Genomic DNA, 14,196 nt, shown 5'->3' with positions numbered 1-14,196 from the left:
TTAGTCAATAAAACGTACCGAACCGCACCACGCACACCCCTGCTATAAATTGTTCAGCTTTGGTTTGCTGGCTAGTTCAGACGTCATTGAACACAATCTCAACTAGATAATAAGGTGTATATATCGAGATGTGCTTACATATCTAACGTTGCATTAGTTGTGAGATGGTGTCGCTCGCTTAATGAATGCACGACATGACAAAACAAGTAGATCCTAATCATAAGCGGGGTGAATTGGTTGACTCTCGGGCCCCAGGAGCGCCACACGAAGTCAAAAGGATGACCTTGTGACATGTGGCTTGATAAGGTTTGTTGCATAGGATTTAGTCAGGTAAATTTCACTTTTAAACAAGTATTAATAGATACATTACAACCAAATCCTCCTCTTCGGGTGCACCGTGTACATCTGTGTTACTGATTTGAATAGGTGGTGTTTCCCGCTCTCCCACTTTTCTCCCTTTCTTGCTTCTCTAAACCGAGACGAACATCCCACGAATTATTCGTTTCACCCTACATCACTTTCCACCCCATCCCTTCTCCATCCATTCCATATAAGTGACCCTTAACTCTGAAGTTATTCTCACATCCACTGCTATAAGCATAAACACATGTTGGTCATATTTGAGACGTTTCATTTTTTTATTCATCAATAAACTTTTTTGTCCACGGTTGATAACAGTTTGTTGTGTAAAAAAAAAAAAGAAAAGACGGTGAATCAAACCAAATACAAGCGAATACAACCATCTAGAAAATTAAACAAGCCTTTAAAGTTTAAACCATGTGAATTGAATAAGATATTCTCAAATAAAATCTTCATCATTATTGGAACCACGCACATTAAGAAATAAAATCCGGATTTCATTTAAATTGAATTACGTGTATCAAATTTGGACCTATAAGCACATTCATTCAATAACTATTGATGATCATTGATCCATCCGATCATCTTTATTCTAATCTCAGTGGGAAACTCACTATAGATGTGAAAACCCTGTGGTCCAACCTGAAACCTTTTATTTTTTGTCAAAGCGAGACTTGAACCTAACCCCCCCCCCCACCCCTTTCCTATTAAATTGTATTACCTCATCAACTTAAGTTAGGGATCATTGGCACAAGATATTTCTATATGATTTATATATTTTATCTAAGTAAAAAATGTTTCACACGTTTTCTTTTCAACTTTTATAGAAAAGTTTTTTTCTTTTTTCTTTCTTTCTTTTTACCAAGTGAAAATTAAATTCAACAAAAAATGGTTAGATTGATCAAGATACCTACAAGCAAAAGTCACGAGTTAGACACATGGATCACCTACCTATCGTGAGCTAAGAATGCTAGGTAAGTTAGAAATTTCACCTTTGTAACATGGACGTTGTACTTGTCCCTTTTAAGATCTTTTAAAGGTATTAGTTCTCAAATGTGTTGGTTATTCATATCTTACTTGATTGTATTTGATCAATGTAAATCAATCAAATGCAATCGGCTAATATACATGTGAAGCGATAATGTCGTGATAAGTGGCTAAATCAGGCAATGCATAATGAAACATCAATCATTTTTCGTTATTTTGCTCTAACATGTAAATTTCATTGTTTTTGTTTGGTGGTATTCATACCGCTCAATAATACATTTAGTCCTTTTTTTTCTTGGCATCAGGCTAAGCATAAATTAGTTTGACTCAGTTATCGTCCAAAACCAGATCTCTAACTCATACTTTGGTTGTTAAAATTTCATAACTGATTGATTCATGTTACAAACAACAATTTGGTTGTCATGAAAAGTAAATTAATTTAATCTGTAAAAAAATGGTTAACTAGCCAGTCATTTCAGATAATAATAATAATAATAATAATAACACAAGACTTATACTCACTTCGTTTACTAATATAAATGGGAAACTGAATACGAGGATGTTAAGCATCTAACATTAGATATAAAACACTCAAAACTACGTAGTTTTGACCTAAATTAATTTAAAACCTAATTTAAATTTCATTTTTTATCTCAAGCAAAATCATACCAACAGAATCGGTACCAGCATTTAGTGAATTTTTGCCTACAATACTGGCACTGAACCTATATCAAACCTTTCATTGTTTTTGTTTGGTGGTATTCATACCGCTCAATAATACATTTAGTCCTTTTTTTTTCTTGGCATCAGGCTAAGCATAAATTAGTTTGACTCAATTATCATCCAAAACCAGATCTCTAACTCATACTTTGGTTGTTAAAATTTCATAACTGATTGATTCATGTTACAAACAACAATTTGGTTGTCATGAAAAGTAAATTAATTTAATCTGTAAAAAAATGGTTAACTAGCCAGTCATTTCAGATAATAATAATAATAACACAAGACTTATACTCACTTCGTTTACTAATATAAACGGGAAACTGAATACGAGGATGTTAAGCATCTAACATTAGATATAAAACACTCAAAACTACGTAGTTTTGACCTAAATTAATTTAAAACCTAATTTAAAATTCATTTTTTATCTCAAGCAAAATCATACCAACAGAATCGGTACCAGCATTTAGCGAATTTTTGCCTACAATACTGGTACTGAACCTATATCAAACCTTTCATTGTTTTTGTTTGGTGGTATTCATACCGCTCAATAATACATTTAGTCCTTTTTTTTCTTGGCATCAGGCTAAGCATAAATTAGTTTGACTCAATTATCGTCCAAAACCAGATCTCTAACTCATACTTTGGTTGTTAAAATTTCTGGATCGGCACCAAGTTCATCCATAGTCAAAACGTCAATTTCGAAACATTTCTTACACACATCGTCAAGACGTACGTGTTTGCGCGCATCAAATACGCACAAACATGTCGCCAGCCTAGGTTTAGCTCGAGCAAGCAATGGTGGGTGGTGGCAGTTTTTTTTTAGCATTCATTCATTAATTCATTCATTCATTCAGCAGCTAAAAAAACGGAGAAAACAAAGAGCTCCAATTCCAATTGGTAGCATGCCATACAACAAGGATCAAACACACAAATTTACTTTACTTTTGCATGCAAATGCAAATGCAATTGCAAAAGCAATCTCGTATCACCAACAGGCGTTAACATTCACGTAAATTGCATGATGCAGGTTTGATCGATTTCTCACAACTTAAACCTAATTATTATTATTATTATTATTATTATTATTATTATTATTATTCAATCTATCATCATCATTATCAATATCATTATCAACAATGGAGGCATTAACCGAGCTATGCGATTTAATCTCCAAAAATCCAAATCAATATTCATCCAAAATCGCTTGGATCTGCAAACGCTGTCCTCCACCGGAATCACTCCTCTCCGGTTCACCTCGCATTTCACGTGTCCAACTCCACGCCGTTCTCGCAACCGCCAGGTTCATTTCGCAATGCCCGAACTACGACGATCCGTCGCCACGAAAAACCGTCCTCGAGTTCATTCGCGCGGTCCCGTCCTCGTTCTCCCAATCGTTTTGGCCGAAATCATTCGTCATTGCGTCAACTGCGTCGTTTTATAACGAGTTTTTAAGTTATGTTGTGAAAGCAACTGAACTGTATCCGGATTTTAGCACGGATGTGGCTGGGTTCATGGGAGGGATTGTGTCGGCTGCTCTTGATGACGCCAGCTCGGATATAGCGATTTCTAGAGCGTTTTTGTCCGCGTTGGCGGAGAGTTTTCCCACGATGATTCTTGCCGATGGTAATAAGCTGGTTTCGAGGTTGCTTGATTCGTTTTTGAGTAGTTGTCCGGTTCCTTCCAGTTCGTCCGGTGGTGGTTCGAGTACTAGTGACGCGTTGAGTGCTCCTAGTAATGGTGATAATAGGAGTGTTCCTAATTTTAAAGAGGAGACTATGGAGACTTTGGAGAAGCAAGATATCGGTTTTAAGTTGATTGAACGCGTTCTCGATAAAGTTCAGATTGATCCGAATCTTTTGGAACGTATACGTCTTATTGCGAAGGAGCAGCTGCGAATAATGACTGCTTTTCTCAAGGTATAACCAGTGTTGTATAAATCGCTAGGCGCTAGTCGAGCGCTGGGGTAGGGAGTACTGATTAATCGGATTGGAATTTATATGAAAATTTTCAAATATACATATATACCAAATTTATATATAAAAATTTTCAGTTTTGACTGATTTTGACTAAATAGTGATTAATCGAAGACTAGTCGGTGAGGGTAACAACTAGCGATTAATAAGGGATTAATCGGCACCCAGGAACGATTTTTACAACCATGAGTATAACAATATTTAATATATGAACAAATTGTGAAAAGTATATGAACTGGTGTTTGTTGCAGATAAGGAAGCATGACTGGACAGAGCAAGGGGCAGCACTGAAAGCTAAAATTAACATGAAGCTTTCGGTTTACAAGGCTGCTGCTAAGTTAGAAGTTAAGAGTCATGTGACCCCTGATGCAGATGGTAAATCATCAAAGAAATTGTTGCATGGGGCTCTTGCTTTGTTAGTAGAAGCGGCTGAGGCTTGTTTATACTCTGTGTGGCGTAGATTGAGAACATGTGAAGATCTTTTCAACTCGTTGCTTGATGGCATCGCCAAAATTGCATTTTCTCGTGGTGGTCATTTGTTAAGGGTTCTGCTTATTAGATTTAAACAGCTTGTGCTACTTACATGTGCTCAGGTAACTGTTTTTTTGGTTTATTGTTGTGTGCATATGTCATTGTTGTTTATTTGTGCTATGATTCTTTTGCGTAGGCTGAGGCTAGTGGAAGTGGTCAAGGAGCTATGTTTGATAGTGTTTTAAAGACGAGTTGTGAGATAATTGAGTATGGATGGACCAATGACCGGACTCCGGTGGATACGTTTATTATGGGATTGGCTACAAGTATTCGTGAACATAATGATTATGAGGAAAAGGTTGGTTGTTGTTCGAACATATGATGGTCTTGTGCTTATATAAATATCTAATGACCATTTTTATCTGTTGTATCAGGATTCTAAAGAGAAGGCGGTTCCTGTTGTACAGCTCAATGTCATTAAGTTGCTTGCAGAGTTAAATGTACAAGTAAATAAAGCTGAAGTAGTTGACACAATATTGCCTTTGTTTATTGAAAACTTAGAGGAAGGCGACGCTTCAACACCTGGCTTGCTACGCCTCCGGGTATGGTATTATCTCAAGCATTTATAACAACTTTACTTGGGTTATTATTAATAGTAACTTTATTAAACAATGTACAGATTCTTGATGCGGTTTCTTGCATGGCAAGTTTAGGATTTGAGAAGTCGTATCGGGAAGTTGTTGTGCTAATGATGAGGAGTTACTTGAGCAAACTTTCTAACATTGCATCTACTGAATCCAATACTTTGCCAGAAGAAGCCAATTCAGAACGTATCGAGGTGTGTACCTTGGATTTTTTTTATTGAATTTTCCATTCAGATAAAACACTTGTCATCTGTTAAAATCAGAAAGTTCGTGTTTGACTCTTGCTAGTCAAATGTTGACTTCTTTTTCTAGACTCTTCCTGCAGGGTTTGAATCGATAGCCAGAGGCCTTACAAATGCCAAATTGCGAGTTGACTACCGTCAACGCCTATTATCATTATGCTCAGATGTAGGCTTGGCTGCTGAGTCTAAAAGTGGAAGGTATATGCTGTTTTGTTATATCCTTATGAAATAGAGCATTCTATTAATATTGTTTTGGTAATTTGCAGCTGTGGAGCTGATTTCTTGGGGCCTTTACTTCCGGCCGTGGCTGAAATATGTTCTGATTTTGACCCAACGGGCGATGTTGAACCTTCACTTCTTAAGTTATTTAGAAACCTATGGTTCTACATTGCTCTTTTCGGTTTAGCTCCTCCTGTTCTAGAATCTATGAAGTCACATTCTTCAACATCCAGCATTGCAGGAAGTACAGCTGCAGTTTCTATTCAAGCTGTGAATGGACCATACATGTGGAGCCCACACTGGTGTTCTGCTGTAAAGCGTATATCTCAAGGGACCCCTCCTTTGGTAAGTTGTCATTAACTGGGATCAAAACTAAGCTGTCTTAAAGATTCAATTTTTTTATTGGTTTGGTTTTGATTAGGTTGTTAGCTCTGTAAAATGGCTTGAAGATGAGTTAGAACTTAATGCACTTCATAATCCTGGTAGTCGTAGAGGAAGTGGTAATGAAAAAGCTGCTGCAAGCCAAAGAGCAGCACTTTCGGCTGCTTTAGGAGGGCGTGTTGAGGTTTGGAATATGAGCACAATTTCAGGTATAGACTTTGGAGTATTTTAGTCACTAGAAATAACTATGTTTGTGAAAGATAGTGTAAATTTAGCTGGTTATATTTTTCAGGAGTGAAGGCAACTTATCTTCTTGCGGTTGCTTTTTTGGAAATCATAAGGTTTAGCAGCAATGGCGGGCTTCTTAATTGCAGTCCTGGTTCTACGGCTTCCAGAAGTGCATTCAGTTGTGCCTTCGAGTATCTAAAAAGTCCAAATCTTGTGCCTGCTGTTTTTCAATGCTTGATGGCCATGGTTCACCGTGCTTTTGAGACAGCATTGTCATGGCTGGTAATTCTTTATATTCTGGTTGTTGAGCATTCTTTAAATAATATGATACCAAAGCTATCAAAACTTAAATGCTCATAATAATGGGTGCAGGAGGATCAAGTATTTGAAACAGGGTATCCCATGGATGTTAGAGAGTCAACTCTTGCTGTCCATGCATGTTTTCTCATAAAGAGTTTGTCTCAGAGAGATGAACACGTTCGAGAAGTCGCAGTTAAACTCTTATCTCAACTTAGATATAGTTTTCCACAGGTATAATACTTAGCTTCAAATTTTTAATAAAAGAAAACATTAAGTTCATAATTTTGTTTAAAATTTTCAGATCTTGTGGAATTCATCTTGTCTGGATTGTCTCTTATTCTCTGTGCATAATGATCCGCCTTCAGCTATAGTTAGTGATCCCGCTTGGATATCCTCTGTTCGATCGTTATACCAAAAGATTGTGCGTGAATGGATTATTATCTCACTTTCACATGCACCATGCACTAGCCAGGGCCTTCTTCAGGTACGTGCTAACGTGGACCCAAATAAAGAAATTACTTATTCCCAGTAGGAAAAGAAAAGGTATTCAAACTTTATGCTGTTTACTTCAGGAAAAACTTTGTAAAGCAAACATGTGGCAAAGGGCTCAGCCTACAACAGATGTTGTTTCACTTTTATCTGAAATACGAATCGGGCCGGGAAAAAGTGATTGCTGGAGTGGTACAAAAACAGCAAATATTCCTGCAGTTATGGCTGCAGCAGCTGCATCATCAGGGGGGAATCTTAAATTAACCGAGGCGTTTAATCTTGAAGTTCTTAGCACTGCTATTGTTAGTGCAACAGTTAAGTGTAATCATTCTGGAGAAATTGCTGGCATGACTAGATTGTATGAGAATATGGAGAAAGCAGATGATGACTTTGAAGGTGCATCACCTCCTAGAGCAGCCCCCGGCCAAGGCCCGGCCCAAAGTAGTTTTTCAAGATTGATATCTGGAGCTTTCCCTCAACCACCACAACCCAAAAAAGAGTCTTTTGGATCTATTTTACTAAATAAGTTTGTTCGTCTTCTTCAAAAGTTTGTTTTCAGTGCCGAGAAGGGTGGTGATGTAGATAAGTCTTCGTTCAGAGAAACTTGTTCTCAGGCAGCTGCACTGGTTCTATCGACTCTGGTAAACATCAACCTTATGCTATTTAGTATTTATAATTACAAAAAGAATATTATATTATTACAATAATATTTGACCCATGTAAATTTTTAGGATTCAGATTCAAAAACGAATGTAGAGAGCTTTTCACAACTGTTGCGTCTTCTTTGCTGGTGTCCTGCTTACATTTCCACAATTGATGCAATGGAAACCGGTATATTCATCTGGACATGGTTAGTTTCAGCTGCACCTCAACTGGGGCCTGTAGTCCTTGCAGAGCTTGTTGATGCATGGTTATGGACCATTGACACAAAACGAGGCCTCTTTGCGTCTAACACACGGTATTCTGGACCAGCTGCTAAATTAAGGCCTCATCTTTCACCTGGTGAACCAGAGTCACCCCCTGAAAAGGACCCTGTTCAACAAATTCAAGCTCATAAGCTTTGGATCGGATTTTTCATTGATCGTTTTGAGGTCAAAAATCTTCTTCTTTGGCAGTTATTCAACACACGATCACTCTGGTTCTGATATGTGCTGCTTTGGCAGGTTGTACAACATGATAGTATAGTACAGTTGTTGCTTCTTGGAAGGATGTTACAGGCGACTACAAAACTTCCATGGAAATTTTCACGCCACCCGGCTGCTGCTGGTACTTTTGCAACTGTCATGCTGTTTGGACTTAAATTCTGCTCGTGCCAATATCATGGGAGTTTACGGAAAGTTAGACTGGGACTTCAGCTACTGCAAGACGGGATTTATCGGTATTATAAATTAATATTCAACATTTTACTAATGAACTTTTTCATATTAACTGGTGATTTGGACTTTCGTGGAATGATACTGCAGGGCCTCGTTAGGTTGGTTTGCACATGAGCCTGAATGGTTTGAATCTGATCAAGGGAATTTTGCACACAGTGAAGCTCAATCTGTGGCTTCATTTGTACAGTTTCTTCAAAATCAGCAATATGATACAAGAAGTGGGGAACATGGAAACACGGTGCTTGATATGGTAAGATGTGATAGTTTGCATTCAAGAATAGTTTTTTCTTTTAATAATAATCTAACTATCTTAGAAGGACCAGTGTCACCCTGTTTGGGGACCAATGGAGAATTATGCCGCTGATCGAGAGAAGAGGAAACAGTTACTGTTAATGTTGTACCAGCATGAAGCTGATCGGCTTGAAGTTTGGGCACAACCTGTTAACTCCAAGTAAATTCATAAACATCAGTTTTATTTAATGTTATTTTTCTAAAACTTTAATTAATCAGTTGGTTATCATTAATTGTAGAGAAAGCACGAATTCTAGGGCGAGAATTAGCTCAGAGAAATGGGTTGAGTATACAAGAACTGCATTTGCCATTGACCCTCGGATTGCTTTCTCTTTAGGTGCTCGATTTCCAACAAATTCTCATATAAAGTCCGAAATTACACAGTTGGTTCAGGTCATCCTTGTCTCATGTTAATGTTTATGATATAATTATATAAAAGAAACCTTTTCATTTTGTCTTATAATTACATTTTTATTTCTGAGACAGACGCATATCTTGAACATCCGTGACATACCTGAAGCTTTACCATATTTTGTTACCCCTAGAGCAGTTGATGAAAATTCTCCCCTTTTGCAACAACTACCATATTGGGCTGCTTGTTCAATTACACAAGCTTTAGAGTTTTTTACTCCAGCATATAAGGGTCACCCGCGTGTTATGGCTTATATTTTAAGGGTATTAGAGTCTTACCCTCCATCTAAAGTAACCTTTTTTATGCCTCAACTCATACAAGCTTTAAGATACGATGACGAGGTGGGTATAGTTGACATTTTGACATTTGACTGCATGACAGTATCTACATAAATGACTAATGCCTGAATTTGCAGATGTTGATTGAAGGGTACTTGCTTAGAGCTGCTCAAAGGAGTGATGTGTTTGCACATATTCTTATCTGGCAGTTACAGGTAATCCATCATATTGTCTATCTGATTTTGATTCTATTTGAAGTAAAAAGAAAGTAATTGGAGTTTTTGTTGATATTAGGGCGAGACATGTGCACCAGAGGGAAATAAAGAACAAATTTCAGAAAAGGTATTGCCTTTTATCCATTTTTTGTATTGTGACCGTCAATATTTATACAATTACTGTTTTGCCACCTTCAGACTCAAGCATTTCTGGCCCTGCTGCCAGTTGTTAGAGAACACATTATTGATGGTTTTGGTCCCGAGGCCCGTGACGTGTTTCGCAGAGAATTTGATTTCTTTGAAAAAGTTACATCTATTTCAGGTGTTCTTTATCCACTTCCAAAAGAAGAAAGGAGAGATGGTATTAGGAGGTATCTTTCTGTTATTTGAATATAAGTTAGACCATATGGTTGTTATACATTAATTTTTTTATTAATTTTATTATTGATATGGTATAGAGAGTTGGAAAAAATTCAGTTGGATGGAGATGACCTTTATCTACCAACAGCTCCTAATAAACTTGTCAAGGGTATTCAGGTAAATAGTGGAATTCCATTGCAGTCAGCTGCAAAAGTCCCGATTATGATCACTTTTGATGTGGCGGATAAAGATGGGGACCCGAACGATATAAAACCCCAAGCTTGTATATTCAAGGCAAGTAGTATTATTTCTATTATGGTTACCGGATCCAAAATGTGACATGTTAAGTTAAACGGGCGTGTTTATGCAGGTTGGAGACGACTGTAGGCAAGATGTGCTTGCTTTACAAGTAATTTCAATTCTAAAAGATATATTTGCTGCAGTTGGACTGAGTCTTTATTTATATCCTTACGGAGTGCTCCCGACCGACCCAGAAAGAGGAATAATTGAGGTCACCCGTTTGTCATCATTACATATAATGTTTTATAACATTTTGTGTAATTATCTTAAATAAATGTTGTACTTGTATGGTGGCAGGTTGTACCAAATTCACGCAGCAGGAGCCAGATGGGTGAAACAACTGATGGTGGTTTGTATGAAATATTTCAGCAGGATTTTGGGCCGGTTGGTTCAGCGGGTTTTGAAACTGCCCGTGAGAATTTCATAGTCAGCAGTGCTGGTTATGCTGTTGCCAGCCTGTTGCTTCAGCCAAAAGACAGACATAATGGGAATCTTTTAATTGACAAGTAAGCTCAAATAGTTTAGAAGTTTAATCTTTATTATGTTGATTAATTCTGACCCTATAACTTAGGAGATCGGATAGAGAAAGAGAAATTATTAACACAAATAGAGTCTGATTGGTTATCTTGGTATTTGAATTACAATAGCATAGTCTAAATAGAGTTTTTGCTCTCCAAGTCATGTCTAGTATAGAAGTATGTAGGGTCTCCGCAATTTCTCCAAATTTCGTATGATAAACTTCAAAAGAGTCACGGAAGTTCCCATAAAAATAATCGCGTTCTTCCTGCTTTGATCCAATCTACTTTTAACAATTAGTATCAGAGCCTTGCTAAAACCGATTCATTAGAAGTACCCTGGCTTAATCACTGCCAGATAAGGAGGATCAAACTGGTAAATGAGAACGAAGGTGTTACAATTGTGACAGACTCGGTCACTCTGCATCCGAGTTTTGGGCTCCTAGAAGAACCGAAGGGGAAGCCAATCTAGCAAAGGAGGATGATGACCAACTCTTCTAAGAGTGAGGAAGGCACGTGGTACTTGGACAACGGTGCAAGCTATCACATGACTGAAAACCGAGAATATTTTATCGAGTTTAATGAAAGAGCAGTGGGACGGGTTAGATTTGGAGACGGATCAGTGATCGAGATCAAAGGAAAAGGATCAATTCTTTTACAATGCAATAACGGAGATCAAGGACTTGTCACAAACGTCTTGATTTTTGAAAGTGTTTGGGTTCGGCTCATGCTAAGGTTCCATCGGTCAAACTTACAAAGTTGGATAACCAAAGTGAATCCATGGTATACCGTGGAACTGTGGAAGTGAACCAAGAAGCAAAGCCTACCGGCTTTACAACTCACAAAGTAAACGAATTGTAGTTAGTGGTGTTACGCGATTTGAAGAAGGTAAACCGTGTAGCTGGTCAAATGACTTCGAGACAGAAGATAACGAGGACTGGGTCAATTTTGTGATTGAAACGAGACTCAACCACAAGTGGTGGTCTAACACTCAAACCAGCGGCAACCCACTTGAAACTGGGCCAGTTAACATTTCGCCTAGTCAAAATGAAAGTCCAGCAGTCCAAACCCCTTCTGGCCTTCTGTCACACAAGATGGGCCAAGCAGGACCAAAAATATAACAGAGTGCAGAGCAGCCAAACATTCAGGTCAAGCAGCACAGATGCTTCTGGCCTGTTTTATGACTCTCTGACCAGCCCAATAAGTAGCCAAAACAAAACAGTCTGGAACTGTTTTATCTTATATGGTTTTTGAATTAGAAAATGATTAGTCTAATAGAGTCATTGTTCTCCATGTTATGTGTAGTACATAAGTATATTAGGGTCTATAATTTATGCAAGTTTAGTTTTTGTTAGTTAAAATCCAAAAGAGTCGAGGTAGTTCCCACAAAAATTATCGTATTCTTTATGTTTTGATCCGATCTGTTTCTAACATATTAAACCATTGTATGATAACATGAAATATTTTGTGGGTGCAGTGAGGGAAGGCTTGTCCACATTGACTTTGGGTTCATTTTGGAGACATCACCCGGTGGGAACATGCGCTTTGAAAGTGCTCACTTCAAGCTGAGTCACGAGATGACTCAGTTACTCGATCCATCCGGTGCCATGAAGAGCGACACGTGGCATTTATTTGAAAGGTAATACATTACAAGGTTTTGGTTTTACTAGTCAACAGCATGCCCTTTAAGATCCCAATGTTGAAAATCTCATTCAGCTATCCCAAAGTAACATTAGACAAAATTGGCAGTTTGAACAGTCTGAGTAATAGATTTGGGTCAAAACTGGTAAGTTGATGTTATAAATAACTTAATGATTGCGGACTTATTTGACCCATTTTTATTTTAACATTTAAAAAATAAATAAATAAACCATTATATAAGCAAATATTAGCCGAATAATCGCATTTGCCAGTAATTTAGTCAAGATTTGTCACCTCTAGTATACCTCTAGTCAAACATCTTAAATGTTCATTATGATAAGGATGGTAAAAAATTCATGTGGACTACTGTTGGTAGTATTAATATTTGATAATGATTATTATTTATTAGCTGGGAAGGAAAAAAAAAGTTTGGTAAAGCTAAACCCCTACCAAAACTAAAACGAACAGACATAAATGAACGTAAATGAACAAACATAAATGAACATACATAAATGAACCAACATAAACAAATGTTCATGAACAAACGGGACAGTTTTTCATGTCGATTCATTTAATTAAATGAACAAAAAATGTGTTCATGTTTGTTTGTTATTAAATAAACCAACAGTTACAAATGGTTCACTAAACGTTTCGTTCATTTACATGCCTACTTTTATTTATGCCAGCACCTTCTCTTGCCTCTAATAAACATGCTTGTTTTTTTATCAGTTTGTGCGTTAAGGGGTACCTTCTCGCCCGCCGACATATGAACGGGATCATAAACACGGTATTAATGATGGTAGAAAGCGGATTACCATGTTTTAGCAGAGGAGATCCGATTGGTAACTTAAGAAAAAGATTTCGTCCAGAAATGAGTGAGAGAGAAGCAGCAAATCACATGATCCACATATGTGCTGATGCTTATAACAAATGGACTACTGCTGGTTATGATTTAATTCAGTATTTACAACAGGGTATCGAAAAATAAACCCTCCTATTATTATTATTTTTATTTTTATTACTACATTTTTTTTCTTGAAGGGTATCTTACAGTGACGGATTTAGAATTTTTTTTTATCTGGTTCGCTATTTTAAGATGCTCTAAATATATAAGAACGCGTATAAAAAAATTGGGTCGGGTTGACAATTCGGATTGGTTTAACGGTTCGGGTCAAGTAAATGCTCCACTACGGTTCGAAAAACACCTGGTTCGCTAAAAAAGTCGCTATTAAATGCTCCACTACGGTTCGAAAAACACCTGGTTCGCTTGACCCGGTACTCAATTAAATAAATCCGTCCCTGGTATCTTAGACATGTATGTAACCTACCCTGGTTAGATCAATTCTTTTGGTGACTAAAGTGTATGAAACTTTATTTATTTGTGAACAATATAATGCACATAAAATATGTGACACTAGTAAACACACGTGTTTGGAATTTTGGATATAATATGTGAAGCTGTGATTGCTCACCTTTAACCAAAGTCAAAGTCGTCATCAACTAGTGAACTGTGAAGTCGACGTAAATAGGTGGTTGCTTTTTCCACACTAAAGTTAACACTGCTTGGATGCCGGTCTTGATTGTTTATGTATCTTAGAAAGATGTTTTTATCTATTTATTATTTATAAATATAGTAATATTATATGCGAATTATAACAACAGTATTTATGAAGTTAGAGGTTATGTAGAACTTGATAGGCGCTAGTCGGGAGGTTTAAGGGACTAGTGATTAACCGAGATTAATGGGGATTAATCGGAATGGAAAATATATATGTAGTTTTTTCAAATATA

The 14,196-nt window shown here is 37.2% G+C and overlaps 1 pseudogene across 1 annotated transcript; it reads left to right on the top strand.

Annotated features, from left to right (window-relative positions):
- The first annotated feature begins 3,199 nt into the window (after positions 1-3,199).
- Positions 3,200-13,404, top strand: LOC143587021 (phosphatidylinositol 4-kinase alpha 1-like; annotated as a pseudogene). Its single transcript, XR_013144805.1, has 24 exons — positions 3,200-3,986; positions 4,295-4,636; positions 4,711-4,872; positions 4,949-5,116; positions 5,194-5,352; positions 5,471-5,598; positions 5,667-5,964; positions 6,041-6,209; positions 6,293-6,759; positions 6,830-7,012; positions 7,101-7,658; positions 7,749-8,395; positions 8,481-8,643; positions 8,717-8,844; positions 8,924-9,077; positions 9,171-9,437; positions 9,512-9,589; positions 9,669-9,716; positions 9,788-9,960; positions 10,048-10,243; positions 10,320-10,460; positions 10,547-10,755; positions 12,242-12,403; positions 13,135-13,404. The product of XR_013144805.1 is annotated as a phosphatidylinositol 4-kinase alpha 1-like (transcript).
- The last annotated feature ends 792 nt before the right edge of the window (positions 13,405-14,196 follow it).

This window comes from Bidens hawaiensis, unplaced genomic scaffold, assembly GCF_021521415.1.
Source record: "Bidens hawaiensis isolate Kalapana, Puna unplaced genomic scaffold, B.hawaiensis_p1.1 tig00001575_1, whole genome shotgun sequence".
Classification (NCBI taxonomy): Eukaryota; Viridiplantae; Streptophyta; class Magnoliopsida; order Asterales; family Asteraceae; genus Bidens; species Bidens hawaiensis.
The sequence above is the reverse complement of the archived record's forward strand: the minus strand, read 5'-3'. Positions and strand labels throughout refer to the sequence as shown.